Below are 15,373 nucleotides of genomic sequence, written 5' to 3'. Positions count from 1 at the left end.
AGTGGAAGAGGACATGCAGGGGGTTGTTGGGAGAGAGGAGGATGCAAGGAATATAGGGTGAGATGGAGGCAGTGAGATGGAGGCAGGCAGATGGACGCGGAAAGGGACCATCCAAAACAAGAAAAAGTAAAGTCCAGCTATGGCAATAACATGGTCTACTCTAATGTTCAGAATATAGAAACCATTTGTTATAATTTATCATTTAAATTGGAGAATGAAATAAAACCAAAATAAACCAAATAATCCAAAATGATGCTTATAAGGTCTCAAAAGACTCAAAACAACAAATGTAACAAATATCATTCAAATTTTATATGAAACACAATTTTACTGCATTGTAATTATAATTTACTGTATTATAAATGTAGCTGTAGCTCAAATATTAGTGATGTAAGATATTATTTTTAAATACTAGGAAAGAGTTCAGCCCTCTGTTAGTCACCACATTGTGCTTTCACTGGTTAGTTGCCAGGAGTCAAAGTGTTTGAATCCTTCAACAGAACGCTGAATGTGAATAAGAGCATGCCTGCTCAGCAAACTCTCCCTAAAGGTAATAAAAAAAGATTTCTCAAGGGTAATGGCTGAAATTAGCTCATCACTGTAGTAAAAGAAGGGGCTCACATTATTAGGCCTATCTCCACTTTCTGCCTAATGTAGTGTGGAAAAGGCTCATGCAAATGCAGAGTAAATCCAGTTACAGGCACAGAGGCTTCCTCCCTTGGATTCCCTACTTATTGCTGGCTGTATAGAAAAAGAACAAGGATTGTTATGTTTATTCTGCTGCTGCATTGTATGTATGTTTCCCCAGCATGAAGTAAATAGATTATAAAAATTGCTTAATATCTAAAACACTTGGACATGGTTTACTTCTCTGTGTGATTTACCCTTCCTTGTGCCTTCTTTACAAAGCTTGCCAGGGACAAACACAAGCTTAACCTGTAGGAAATTAGTCTCAGTGAGGATTTATTGATACCGCTTTGATGTAAATACTCTTCTCTGAGGGTGTTGAAGATTGTTTTCAGGATTTACTGAAAGCCTTTTCCACCGTGTATCAACTGAATCTCAGCAAAATTATTGCTGAATCGCTTCACATTTTTCAGATTTTTGCACTTCTAAAAGGAGGAAAGATAAACAGTGTTGGAATTAAAGATGTGTTTTGCTTGCATCCTTCAGCTTGTGATCTTAGGACCACTCCCAAGCGCCACACGCACACACACATACACTCAAAAACACTGATCAAAACACCAGCATCCTCAGTCTACCATTCTTGTTTGGCATTCTGCTCTAGTCCTGATGCAGGCAGGGGTTTGGACCTTTACTGACCAGGAATCCTCCATCCATTACAATGCACAGATCATTAAATCTTCAGAATTTATTACTTATTCACACCTATAAATAAACTTTAGCCTGATGTCATTGTCATTATGTCTCTATGCTCGGTGAGTGCACATAGTAGGAAGAACATCCTATACATTCATAATCATACTGAGGAACTCTTACAGTGTTTTTTTTTCTTTTGCAGAGACACCATAGATTTGAGTGCCTGTGGCTACAAGACTGTCATAGTTATAGTCAGACTACCTGTGACAGAAAAGTGCCATCAATACATATTTATCTCCTAAATAATCAATGGAGATATAGTTTTGAAAAAAACAAACAAACCCTGTGGTCTGTGGTGTGACTACATGTGACTGACAGTGGTCTGGTGCATCATCAGATTCGGATTTAAGATTAACCTGGATCTTAATTGGTGGAAATCAGTGAGAGGAACACAGAGATAAATACATAAATGAGAGCCCAGTTTACAAACCAACAATAGTTATTGTTGTTTTGTTTTTTTCTACCCAAAGCTGTAGAAAATACAATTTTGTTAATATGGAACAATAGGTGTATGGTTAGAAAGAGGTATCTGGAAATCATTAATTCCGAGCCTGAGCTTGAACAAGCAGCACATAAAATTATCTGCATTAAAATTAATGATCAAGGATGTCTCAATTTTTATGTTATTCATCACTCGTATAAAAAGTAATGGAACAAGGAGAGATCCCTGTGGAACGCCATTATTGGTGATGTCTGCCTTGCAATCACAATGAGTTCTCTTAAAAAGGGACTCAAGGAAACAATATAAAGCACTGTCATCATCTAAACCTAGACTATGTTTTTTATATAATTAATTTTAAGGGTGTCAAATGCTTTTAAGAATTTGTAACTTGCAGCAGATGTTTTACTTTTACTTGTACTGCCTCTTTCGAATGGAGGAAAGGAAACTGGTGAATAAAAACCTACTTGAAGCAGGTTACTTGTTACCTTATGTCAACACAGTGTTGATTTACACACTACAACCTGGGTTTGCCTCTTATCTGTATTTAATTTTATTTAATTTTAATAACTGTACAGTACTCTGTTTTTGGTAACTATTGTCCTTGATGTAAATATGTAAAAATATTTTTTGTGTGTTTCTGCTCTGTGTCCTGTTTGTTTGTATATGTGTTTTTCTTGCTGCTGTTACAACCAAATTACCCCTTGTGGCACAATTAAAAAAATATTCTATTCTATTCTATTCTATTCTATTCTATCTTCTCTAGGTTACACACTACCAATTTGGAATGAGTATAAACTTTTTTATGTGACTCTTTGAACAAAGCAGAATTAATCAAAGCACAATCTTGTGACAATTCTAACTCTCTGATCTGCTGGCTTGTCACACAGTGCTGAAATGAAGCGTTGTTAAAAGATTTTAATCTGACTGACGTTAACTCAGTCACGGGACATTTTTTTTAGTATTGAAGGGACACAGAAGAATAAGCTGTTGCAGTCTCATCTATTACATGCCAACCACAATTAAAGCTAAGCAACCACGTTTCTAAACCATTAACCACTGAGGCTTTGCTGAGCATATATGCTCTTTCTAAGAAATGCCTAAAATAGAAAAAAGGGGGAGTAGCAGATATTTAACTTGGACCCATTATGGATTCACTCTGCCCATCTGTGTCTGGGAGACGATCCCAATCCCAGCCTCCTTTTCACCAAATCAGAGGACCATTCATTTTTAATGGAAGATTTTCAAAGAGGAGAATACGGCAGTTCTGTCGTCGCCCCCTTCTCCGTTTTCAAAGGGAGGCCAGGAAGAAATTGAGAATATGAATAAATTAGCTTCAGGATTTGAAGTTTTTTTTAGGGTAGAGCAATAAGAAAACTGTGGAGTTGAATGCATTGACCTCTTCTGTGTTTTAGAGCAAGGCAGGCAGTTCCACCGAGCTATAGATGGCCAGCTGGTGGGTCCAGAAGATGATGTGAGGAAATATGCCGGGGATCATCAGAATGAGCTGTATTATGTTGTACAACAACAGTGATTAATTCTCTAGATTGAACAGCTCAGAGATTTTAACAGCATGTGTGCTTCAATGAAGCTGTTTCACAGACTATAATTCACCCTGCAGGCATCTTGCCTATTGTTGATAACGCTGACTCCCACCGAAGAAAGAGAAGCCTTCTCTAAACTTTCTGTTTTGAACTGGAGGATGAAATTATTTTGGTTTACAGTAATAAACCCATTTCGTTTGAATTTAAAATATTATGACAAAGGATCTTTGCGTTATTTTTAGGATATGTTTATTTAGTATGTATGCCATTTGTACATAGCCAATAAGAACTACATTCTCAATCTATATATATATGCATATGTATATACATTAGCTATATCTACACAGCCTACATGGAAAAAGTAGGAGGCCACCTACAAGAGCTGCTTGTCCTTGGAAAGCCATGCCAGTTGCTGGTGCACAGTTTTGTGCTGATGTTAATGACAGTGGAGGTTTAAAAAGCTTAGGAATTACTGAGAGGGTGACTCTTAAGCACTATGCACTTCAGGATTTCAACTCTCGGTGTAACTTTATGTGATCTGCCACTCTGTGGCTTTTTTGGTGCGGTTCCTAAATGCTTCCATAGAATCTGTAGTAGGCAAGTAATTTCACAAACTTGTTGCAATGGTGCCATGCTATTGCAGTACCACATTCAGTGACCTCTTTAGAATTGTGTAAAAGGAGACTGCATGACACAGAATTCAAGGCGTGACCCAATACTTTTGTTCGTAGTGCGTTTTTAAATGTCATGGATCATTAGGTGCAAGGCAAGGTACACATTTTGTTGGCTCACCTATCACAATAGCATTGGTTTGCATGAATTTGGAAGGAGAAGCTACAAGTAGCTTTGGCTAAGGCTAGCCTCGCTAGGTATTTCACTATCCATCTTTCTGTTAATATAGGACTGTTGGAATAAGTCAGCAATGTCTGATCTATAACAGAATCTGGTGTTTTTAAATAGACAAGCCCCCTCCAGATCTGAGCCAGTAATGTGGAAGGAACTCCTGGAAAAAGCTTCTGCAAAAACAGGAAGAAGAACGCAAATTTATATTATTAAATCTTTATGTTCAAAACTGGATTGAAGAAGGTGTACACCATGTTTTTGTGTCAGCTGGGAGAGGATCAAGCCTCCGTGCAAACTTGGATGAATGACAAAGAAGATTTATGGATGGTTGAATGGTTTCAATAAATGTAAACATGTCATACACCTGTGATGCACAAATCCATTTTATTCCAACCACATGCAAATAGTATATCTCTGTGGCACTTGCTGAAACAGCCTAGAACAAACTTCAGGACACACATGTTTGCAATTCAAACCCAAATCATGTTTGTCACTCAGGAAGAAAGGACAAACCATTCCTGTGTCACTGTAGCTGTCACACCCGTGACACAGACTGCCCAGTGGCTGCAAAAGCACGACTTGTCCTTGGTTATTCTTGCTTCTTGGAAAGACAATACAAGCCTGCAAGCTTTTATGGAATCTATTGTCATTTACAATATTTCAGACATGAATAATTCAACACTTCACTCAGATAACAGAAAAATCATTTCCGTTATCTGAGTGAAGTTATGTAAAAGTCTGAGTGATGTAAAAGTTTACATCTCGAAAAACAAGAAGGATAAGATGGTGTTTATAAGTGTTTCTGACTTATAGGCACTGTGACACTCATAATTGGAAAAATGCACTCACCTAAGAAACACATTTTACAGGCTATTTTTTTTCTATAAAACACAAGTGTGTTAAAGCTTATAGTTAGGGCTGGACCAGGTGACCCTGAACCCCACCTTAGTTATGCTACAATAGGTCTAGGTTGCTGGGGGCTTCCCATTATGCAATATTTAAACACCGCTCTGCATTTATTCATTATTTTTTCTTAATCTCTGGCTCTCTTCCACAGTATGTCTTTTGTCCTTAGTCCAGGTCGCATTAAAGCAGGGGTGTTGAACTCCAGGCCTCAAGGGCCGGTGTCCTGCAGGTTTTAGATCTCACACTGGGTCAATACACCTGAATCACATGATTAGTTCATTACCAGGCCTCTGGAGAACTTCAAGACAGTCGTGTTGGATCAAGGACACATCTAAAACCTGCAGGACACCGACCCTCGAGGCCTGGAGTTCAACACCTGTGTGTTAAAGGGTTAAAAGGGAGTTTTTCCTTCCCACTGTCACAAAATGCTTGCTTATAGGGGGTTGTCTGATTGTCTCTCTTTTACTGTAGGGTCTTTACCTTACAAAACAAAACATCTTGAGGTGACTGTTGTTGTGATTTGGCACTATAGAAATAAAATAGAATTGAAATGAACTGAAGTGAATGTCACAGTATCTGCTGAGCATGATGGGCATTTGGTATGTGTAATATCTCGAACACTATGGGGAGTAAATGCACAATATATGCCTGGTATTTAAACCATCTATCTCTAACATTCCTTGAGGTCATACAGCGTCAAATTTCATTTGCTGGGTGCCTCTATGATGTTAGCAAGAGATCCCTGTTTTCCTAAATTCATTTTTTTGAAATGCATTCATAGTGAATGCTGATTGTAATGTTCAAAGCAATTAAACTGGTGCTCATTTGCTCAAGTGTATGTGTGTTATATATGCTATCTAAAATGGAAAGCGACCGAGCGATATAAACTACTAGTTTAAGCCTCAAAGAAATGAAACAGTGGATTCTATTGGATGTTAAGTTCTAGACAAAAGTTGTGTAAAACTTTGAGCTCTATTGTTGCTCATTAACTAAAAAAAAGACTAAAAGTTTCTTCTGAATTACAGAAATGCATCAATAATACAGAAAAATGAAAAAACATATGGAAGTAGCGTAGTGGGAAACCACAGACTGGTGAGCTCTATTGCAATTCTGCCTAGTAGAGGTGTTTATCCCACAATGATTTATGTTAATATTGGGTTAAATGGGCTGTGAACCCAACATTTTCCTCTAAGCTTTGGCTCACCAGAAGATCTATCTGTGAGACTGCTTAAGCCTGCAGATGGCCCAGGCTGATCAGGCATCCAGACAGGTGGGTGAGACCCTTTTTAATTGATAATCCCATTGTTCCTACTTAGTCAAGCATGGATCAGTAATATCAGTGGAGAAAGCATCGGCAATGGATGTGCTACAATTCACAAAGTATAAAAGCAACAACACTTTACATCTTTGTGATGTATAGGCTTACGTGGTGGAAATGAACTCAGCTCTGATTATACTTTACTATGGAGTAATATCTCATTAGGCACCTTAATCTTTTGGTAATGGTTCATCTTGTGCTGCTATAAGAAATGAATGGTATTCCATGCAAGAAGTTACCCAAGTACTAGAGGTATTATAAAGCAGTGTGCATCGCTTTCTCTGCAGAGCAACACAAAGCTCTAACTAAGACTTCCTTGTGTAGTAATATCTCATTAGGCAAAATAATTGTTTGATAATGGTTTCTGTTTTGCTGCGTAAGCAGTTAATGCTATTCCAGACCAGCAGTTGTCAAAGATCCAAAGATGTTCTACAATATGCAGCTTGTATCTTTGCTGAATGGACACTCTATAGATAGATTTCGGGGGGACTTTGAGACTACAATCAAAACGTAATGTTTGATGTAATGTGCCAGTGGAACACAGGAACGAGTCCTTAATTTTGGCCTTTATATTACTATGCTGACATTCCATTAAAAATATAAAGTAATTTATGATTGACCAGTTCAATTAAATATGAATTGGTATTGAAATTTCTGATTATTTTCATTAAAAAAAAGTTTTTTCTTTCAAAAACAAAGACATTCCTTAGCAAGTCCAATTTTTAGAGCCGAGGTGTATATGTCAAGATATTAGTCTTTTTTCCTAAGGCATGTACTATTAGTCTGAATCACAAAATACAGGATCCAAAGACTAATATTTACAAACGGCATATCATTTATTCCACTCAGAGAAGTTTTTCTTTCAGTGGGAGCATAAACAGATGATGTTCCTGCTGCTGATGATACGTGCAATGTTTACAATGACCAATATTTGAATAAGCCCAGCATATGTGTATATATCAGTCAAACCAAATGGTTTGGAAAACACCCAAAGAGCGGCGTATAATTTATTAAACACATGCACTGTCTTTTTTCTTTCATCATAGCAGCCCCAGATGCATGAAATGTGGACCAGTTGAGATTGCAGAGCAAAGTGCCTCTCCGAAGGGCTAGGAGACTATTTAGCCCAGTTGAGCTGGCAGCCCACAAATTATTCAGGGATGAATGCCGCGGCGCATTCACACGTTGGTGTCACGTAGAGTTCACAACCTAGCTGCTCTGCACAGGTGGACTCTGAAACGCCCGCAGATAGCCTGAGGGGCTATTGGCACCTGTTAATTTGAATTTGACTGTGTGGGTGTTTGCATGAGCAGCATCAAATTGTTTGCGGTCAAAGTGAACAGGCTTTTGAATCTTTGCTGTTTGAATAAGCCTTTTGTTCACGAGTACACCAGAAAGTATGCAGTGTGCAGCGCATTTGCTTGCGTTCCTTTCACACATCGAGCAGTAATAACATTTTGGTGGAAGGACACATACATACATAAGCTTTGAATCAAATAAATGCTGTTCCTCCTACATTTTTTACCTTCTTATTTTCATAAACTCAAGCCCTAAATCGGACACAACAAAGTGCTGTTTGACAAAAACTAGTTAATGTCCTGTATTTACATTTTATAAAACTATGAACTGTAAATGACACTGGCTTCATAAACATCAGGGATTGGTCAATCTCAGCAGTGGCTTTTATGGGTAAAAACTTACAGCTTACGAGTGATTTGTAAGCATTGTAACACCATGTTATACCAGCCTTTTACTTCCCTCCTTAAGGCGGAAAAGAGTGTTGTAATGCTATTCGGTGTCCTTACCTACAATTTATGGGTAAAATTCAATGTTTGCCCTGAAAACATGCACTGTTGAATATTAGAGTAGTATTAATAATACCCTTGTGAATTCAATTCAATTCAATTCAATTTTATTTATATAGCGCCAAATCACAACAAAAGTCGCCTCAAGGCGCTTCATAGATACAGAGAAAAACCCAACAATCATATGACCCCCTATGAGCAAGCACTTTGGCAACAGTGGGAAGGAAAAACTCCCTTTTAACAGGAAGAAACCTCCGGCAGAACCAGGCTCAGGGAGGGGCGGGGCCATCTGCTGCGACCGGTTGGGGTGAGAGAAGGAAGACAGGATAAAGACATGCTGTGGAAGAGAGACAGAGGTTAATAACAGATATGATTCAATGCAGAGAGGTCTATTAATACATAGTGAGTGAGAAAGGTGACTGGAAAGGAAAAACTCAATGCATGAATCACTTCCTAGAATACCTACTTGTGTTTGCAGAATTGGAATTCTGCTCATAAACAAACCCCTACAACCGTGATCTGCTGTAGGGAATGAGCTGAACGGATTTTTGATGTTAAGCACCAAAATGGCAGACGCATCTTCTTTTCTTGGTATTGTATATGTCTTTCACCTTTTTCTGCTGTTAGCCATTTTCCTCCAGAGCCTCACAAACACTGTGTTAGACGATAAGTAATATCACACAATCATATGAATGTACATAAATTATATTTTCATGTGATCTGTTCCTGGTCAGTTTGCGTCACATTCGCCCATTTTCTTCTTCTTCGTTACATATTCATAGCGTCCCTTTTCATCGCCCCTGGTGCCTGAAGAAGCGCACTGAGCTTGAAACATGTTTCTAGCCTATCTGCATGATTGCTACATCCTCTTTGATGTCCTTCCTTACGCTTACGGCGAGCTTTTCTGTGGTTGTATTAGAAGCATTCTTTGAAAAGGAAACGGCAACAACAACAACAGTAATAACGTTCATAATATTAATGCTGTTTGACACGCGCACTAGAACGTCTATATTTTTGACATTAAAAAAAATTAATTGCCCAACTTCTTTGCACAGTAAATGACAAGCCACACCACTTTTTAATCAAAGAATCCTAATTGCTAAAAATGAATGAAGGCTTAAGCGAGCATTAATTATTTTCTGTAACTTCATTACAGTGTTTCTTTGTTAAGTTCCCCATTAATTAATGACGTGATAAGCTGGGGGAAGGTATACTGAACATGATTTCTTTTTTTCATTGATTCAAAGTTTCATCTTTGTGGAACTTGGCCTCAGCCAGCTGTGGGAAGAAGCCCGAATGGCAGTGGACTGGAGTGAGGTAAAGAAATTGTTAAAATGCTATATTTCTTCTAATGTGAAGGAGTACACGATTACAAGAGGATGAAGTTGAAGTAAGAAGAAAAGCAGTTGACTGAGGCTTTTTGAGTCTAATTTTAGTAATAAACACGTCACTGATTTAGCTAAGTCAATAGCACTTACAGTTATACAACAGGGTGGTAACTGAGATTGTTTTTGATTTTTTTGTAGTTCAGGGAACAATCACTCTCTAATCAAGTGGATTATAAACTGTGGGAGTCGGTTTTGTGGGAAAGGAGACTCAGCGTTTCAGCAGGCACAAAACAACTGGTAAATTCCAGTTGCCCTCTCAATCTGACTTACCACAGCACATGCATGTTTTGTCAATCATACAAGTTTGTGACAAACGCCGTATATCATGAATATCATGATGCATGCCGTCAATCTTATTCTTAACTGAACATGGTGCATCACATCTAGTTTTTAGAACACAATGACAGTTTTCCTCCAGCGCCATTCTAATAGCATCATGATTTCTTTTTTATGAGATCTGGTTGCAAAGCAGGCTGAAGTTTTCCACCACATGCACATTGGTTTGATAGCTCAAAGTACAAAGTGAAACATGTTGTGCTTTGACAGGAAAACAAAATCTCTTGAATCTGTGACTTGAGACGTTTTCATTTGTAAAATTGTGTTTTTTATTGTAAATATACAATTTTAATATTGAAATTTGTGTGCTTCTTGTCTCTGAGATATGGTCACTTTATATAGTTGTTTGTGTTTTGCAGTGTCTTACATGTCTCTGAAGATGATTTGGCCATTTGTGCCCCTTTGTAGTTCAGGGTTGCTATGCAACATTGAAATTAAAGACACACTTTGGCAGATCTTCAGTGTTAAATATTGATTAATATTAAAAATGAAAAAAAAAAAGCATATTCAGGATGCCTCTCATTTTATCTGCTCTTTTAATTAAGCTGTAGTGTTAGAGTTCCTGTGTCTCTGAGTTTGTTACAGTCGGCTTGGGTCTGAATTTTGTCTTCAGTCTGGGAGCGTACCTGTGACCTCACATCATAATGTACCAACTATACTTGCACCCCTCGAGCGTACTTCAAAGGTGTCTAAGAAGAATGAATACTTCACTGTGATATCTTCAGCTGTCTGTGACCACAAAAGAATATGATTGCTCTCTAACTGTCACTTTACACACACAGGCCTTTTCAGTAATTCACGCTTGGCTGTTTAAAGAAGGGCTGGGTCATCCAGAGAGCCGAGCCAAGCAAATGCTTGCACAGCCGACACCCAAAAAAGATTCTCAGTGACACAAAAACACCTGCAAAACACTTTAAACTTCTACTAAAGGCACTTTAAAGTGCAACATGACTGAGCTGTTTAGGGGTCTGTGCAAAGACTCCCTCTTCTGTGGAGAATCTCTGTGTATGCCTATGAAGTAACCTACGTAAGTGGCCGAAATCATAGCCAGCATTTATGCTTGTGCTGGTGAATCACATGATTGACTGTGCCAGCCAAAAGAAAAAAATAAAATCCTGGGTCCTGCTCTTTGTTGTGGTCAGTTTGTTTAGGGGATACGTATATTTGTCCCTCTAGTATTTATACTGCTTTGTACATTATGGTTTCAGCAATCTCACTCTAGGAATTTGCTACCATTTGCTAATCCTTATATTAATGCTGTGATTATAAGTCCTTATACTGAGGCGATGATCATTATTCTCTCACTGATAAATTCAAAAACTGTGGTGAAAAAATACCCAGAAGTGCATTACAGTGCTGAACTGAACAATCACAACATATGTGGGCTGCATCAACCCGATATGTAGTTAAATATCTCAGGAGGTGCAGGTCAGGTTATGCGGTAGGTTACGGTGTAGGGTTCACAGGGGTTTGCGGTTATGTCATAGGTTACAGGTTCGTTTCAGGTATTATAAAGTGGCATATTTAACATTCATTTAAAAATCTTCTCTATACACAGTCTCAGTGCTGATCAGAACTGCACTCAACCTTGATGAAGATAGAATTTATACTCGTATGTTCAATAAATGCCTTTGAACTTTGATTATAAATAACACACTGAGACACATAAAAGCCAAAATCTCAATACGCTTTAAAGCTCTGAAGGGTTTTTTTTTTTCAGCCTGGGGAAATAGTTGATCAAACTGCTGTAAACAACCTAGATTGGAAGGTTTGTAGAGTATGAAGCGCGTTCTTAAGTTGATAGCACAGGATGGGTTCGATTATAACTGATCAGCTGATTAAAACTGTATTTGTTGTGAGTCCCCCTGCTGAGATGATATTTAACCAAAACTGTGTTTACAAGCTAATTATGAGACATTTGATCTAAAATCCCTGCTAGTTCAATCATGATCATTCACAAACATACAAATGTCAATGTTTCTTCGTTCACATTCACAGATATGTACAGTTTTTTATTTACCAATCCATCAGGACAACAGATTACTGTGTGCATATCATTCCTGGACAAAATAAGTCAATTAACTGTTCATAGTTAATGCTAGATTAACTCAATATCAATTAAAAATAAATAAGTAAATAAATGTAAATTTATTCCTTACAGTTTATGCCCAAGGAGCACTTCCTTAGCATGCAGAAAAACTAAAAAATACTAACAGTATTAAGACATCTCAGCTAAATGTGTAGTAAAACTATCAGAAAATGTTGTTTCATTGGAGATCAATATGTGGCCCACAATGTAAAAATGAGTTTGACATTCTTGAACATTCCTGAACTTGTTGTTCTTGTGACCTTTCTTGTAATTGCCAAACAATTTTTGGTTTTTAATGAAAGATTTTCACCACCATTAGATCAAGTTCTATCGCTGTCCATGGTACCTAAAGTGTGAAACCCAATGTAAAATAAGAAACCCCTTTGAATTGTTAGTATATTATTGGTCTGATGGTGAACATTTTAACATTACCAGCTAAGCACTGCCATGTTAAGAAAGTCAGCACATTGATGGCGGAATTTAGCCAAATATGTTGCAGAGGAAGGCAGCACGGTGCCACGGTGGTTAGCACTATTGCCGCACAGCAAGAAGGTCCTGAGTTCAATTCCAACATCAGGCCGGAGTTCTCCCCGTGTCTGCGTGGGTTCCCTCCGGGTACTCCGGCTTCCTCCCACCGTCCAAAGACATGCAGCTTGTGGGGATAGGTTAATTGGAAAATCCAAATTGCCATTAGGTGTGAATGTGCGAATGAATGTGAGCGCGAATGGTTGTCTGTCCCTGTGTGTTGGCCCTGCGACAGACTGGCGACCTGTCTAGGGTGTACCCCGCCTCTCGCCCTATGACAGCTGGGATAGGCTCCAGCGCCCCCTGCGACCCTGAAAAGGAGAAGCGGAAGCGAATGGATGGATGGATGTTGCAGAGGTAAACAAAAACCAGAGTGAAAACAAATGTTTTATCTATTTATAGATTACCAGCCAGGGGTGATTCTAGGATCAGAGCTTTGGGGGTGCTGAGCACCCAGAAAGCTGCCCAGCCAGGCAAGATAAACCTGTCTCTGTCAGTCCCTGCATCCTTAAATGTTGTCCCGAGTTCTCTCTGACTGTCACTTTGGTGCATTTAAACCCCTGTTCCTCCCTGTCCTCGTCGTCTGTTGTCTTCGTCTCCGTTATCAGTCATCATAATTTTACCATCTCTGTCCAAGTCTGCAAATTTCTTTATTAAATCATAAGATTCTTAAATTCATCAAGTCTCTCTGTGCCTGGGTCCTCGTCACAAAACATGACATCACTGTTTTGTACATTTTAACACAATTTAATCCCCACATTTGTGAAAGAAAAGCAAAACACATCAAGGTTATTTAAATGCTGCCAAAGAAGAATGGATTGGAATAGAAAAAAATACACATCCTAACCTTAATTACTGCGGGAGAATAATGAATGATACTCATACTGAGTAAAAAGTAAACTGAGTGCATTTTTTGGACAGAGATTCTCTTTTAATGTGCATTTATAATATAATACAGATACATAAAAAAACACTCCCAAAACAGAATAAATTATTACAAATAAATTATTACAAAATATTAATAAAAACTATAAAATTGGAGGCAACTTTGCCTGTGGTAGAATGTATACAATGTATGAAAAAAATCTTTCTTGCAGACACTAATTTTACTAATTTAATAATAATAATTTTGTGTTGTAAGATTTATGACTTTCATGCTTTCATAGTGGTACTTAGGAGAGCTTGACATTTTTATCAGGTGGTACACACTGTAAAAAGTTTGAGAAACACTGATAAGTGTATGTGTGCTTTTGGAAAACATTTAAAGCTGCTGTACAGAATCTTTGAAACAAGCTTAAAACATGTTTAGAATATAAACAGAGCATCTGCTTCTCTTTACAGCTCCTCACTCCACCAGGGCTGTTTGGCACTTTCTGATAGTGCGCAAATGTGATGTACGTACTGCGGCAGTCATACAGACAACTGGACGGTCCAAAAGTTGGCCTACCTATTACTGGCTGAGGTTTTAGTAGAGTTGTGGCTGAACCACATAAAAATATATCATTAATTTTAATCTCCCCAATCCATTATAATGTTATGTTGGAATGTTGTTAAAGAGGGTCAAAAATGTTTCAACCCAGTTTGTTTTGCAGATTCTGTATAGCAGCTTTAATATAGGGAGGACACAACTTTCTGATTGTGTTGAGTAAAATTAGTTTTTTTCCCTCTTTGTCAGTTTAACAGTTTCTGTTGTGCCTGTCACTGTTCCCTGTCTGTTTTCTTACCTGGTTCTTTCTGACCTTGTACTTTCTCCTCACATTCCCCTCTTTCTCTCTCCCTCTTTGGACTGACAATCATACACAAATAGATTGTATTCAATTAGATGAAAAATTACATTAATATGAAAAAAATTACATTAAGATCACTAACAAAAAGTCCTCTCTCAGTGTACTTTCAACCATAAGGCAAATAACCAAACCACATGAACATCTAATAAAAGACATAAACATTGAAACACTGATCCAACGTTATTCTTGATTGACGGATCATTTGATCTTACACTTTTACCTGAATGTGGCTCCTTTTTGTGAAAAAACTTCCTTATATCCATTATGAACCTGGCTGTCTCTCTGTACACACACACACACACAACAGGAGTTATAAGGTTAATGGGCATTCAGTCAGTTAGCTATTAGTATCCATTTCAAACAGGACAGTGGTACCAACAGTAGGCTGCGGACAATTTAAAGTTTTAGATTTTAAATAGGCTATATACATTTCAATGGGAGCAACAGGACGGTCAAATGTCGCTGAATTTACTACAGAGCAGGACGGATTGTAGGGTAGCAAACATTGTCGGAAAACACGTTCTCAACACTGCAGGTTACCTGGTGTAATGTTTTTCAGCTAAAAAGAAACATGGTGTGACTCCTACCTAACTATATAAAGAGTAACTGAAGGTTAAATGCAGCTAATATGTCCTGTTTTAAGGCAGGCACTTACACCTCCGCTCCGCTGCGTCTCAGCCACCATCGCTCTGGCAGCAAGAGTGCTAGAGCCAGAGCGGGGGAGAGGCGAGCTGGAACAAACCATTTTGGGAGGGGGGGGGTTATCTATACTTTTGTTGTTAAAATGTTACGTCTTAAACAAGTACAGTACTGTATGCTTTTTATAATTTTAGTAGTGTGTCACACAAACAGCAAATATTGTCAAAAAAAGTAAGAAATCTTTGGGGGTGCTTTGATTCATTTTTGGGGGTGCTGAAGCACCCCCAAAAATGGGCTAAAATCGCCCCTTTTACCAGCTGAAAGTCAGAGTTTTACATGGACACCAAGTAATTCCCACTCTATCTTGGCAACCT

The sequence above is a fragment of the Perissodus microlepis genome, chromosome 13 (genome assembly GCF_051167445.1).
Source record: "Perissodus microlepis isolate ML-2025 ecotype Zambia chromosome 13, ASM5116744v1, whole genome shotgun sequence".
In the NCBI taxonomy this organism is placed as follows: Eukaryota; Metazoa; Chordata; class Actinopteri; order Cichliformes; family Cichlidae; genus Perissodus; species Perissodus microlepis.
Note: the sequence above shows the minus strand (reverse complement) of the source record.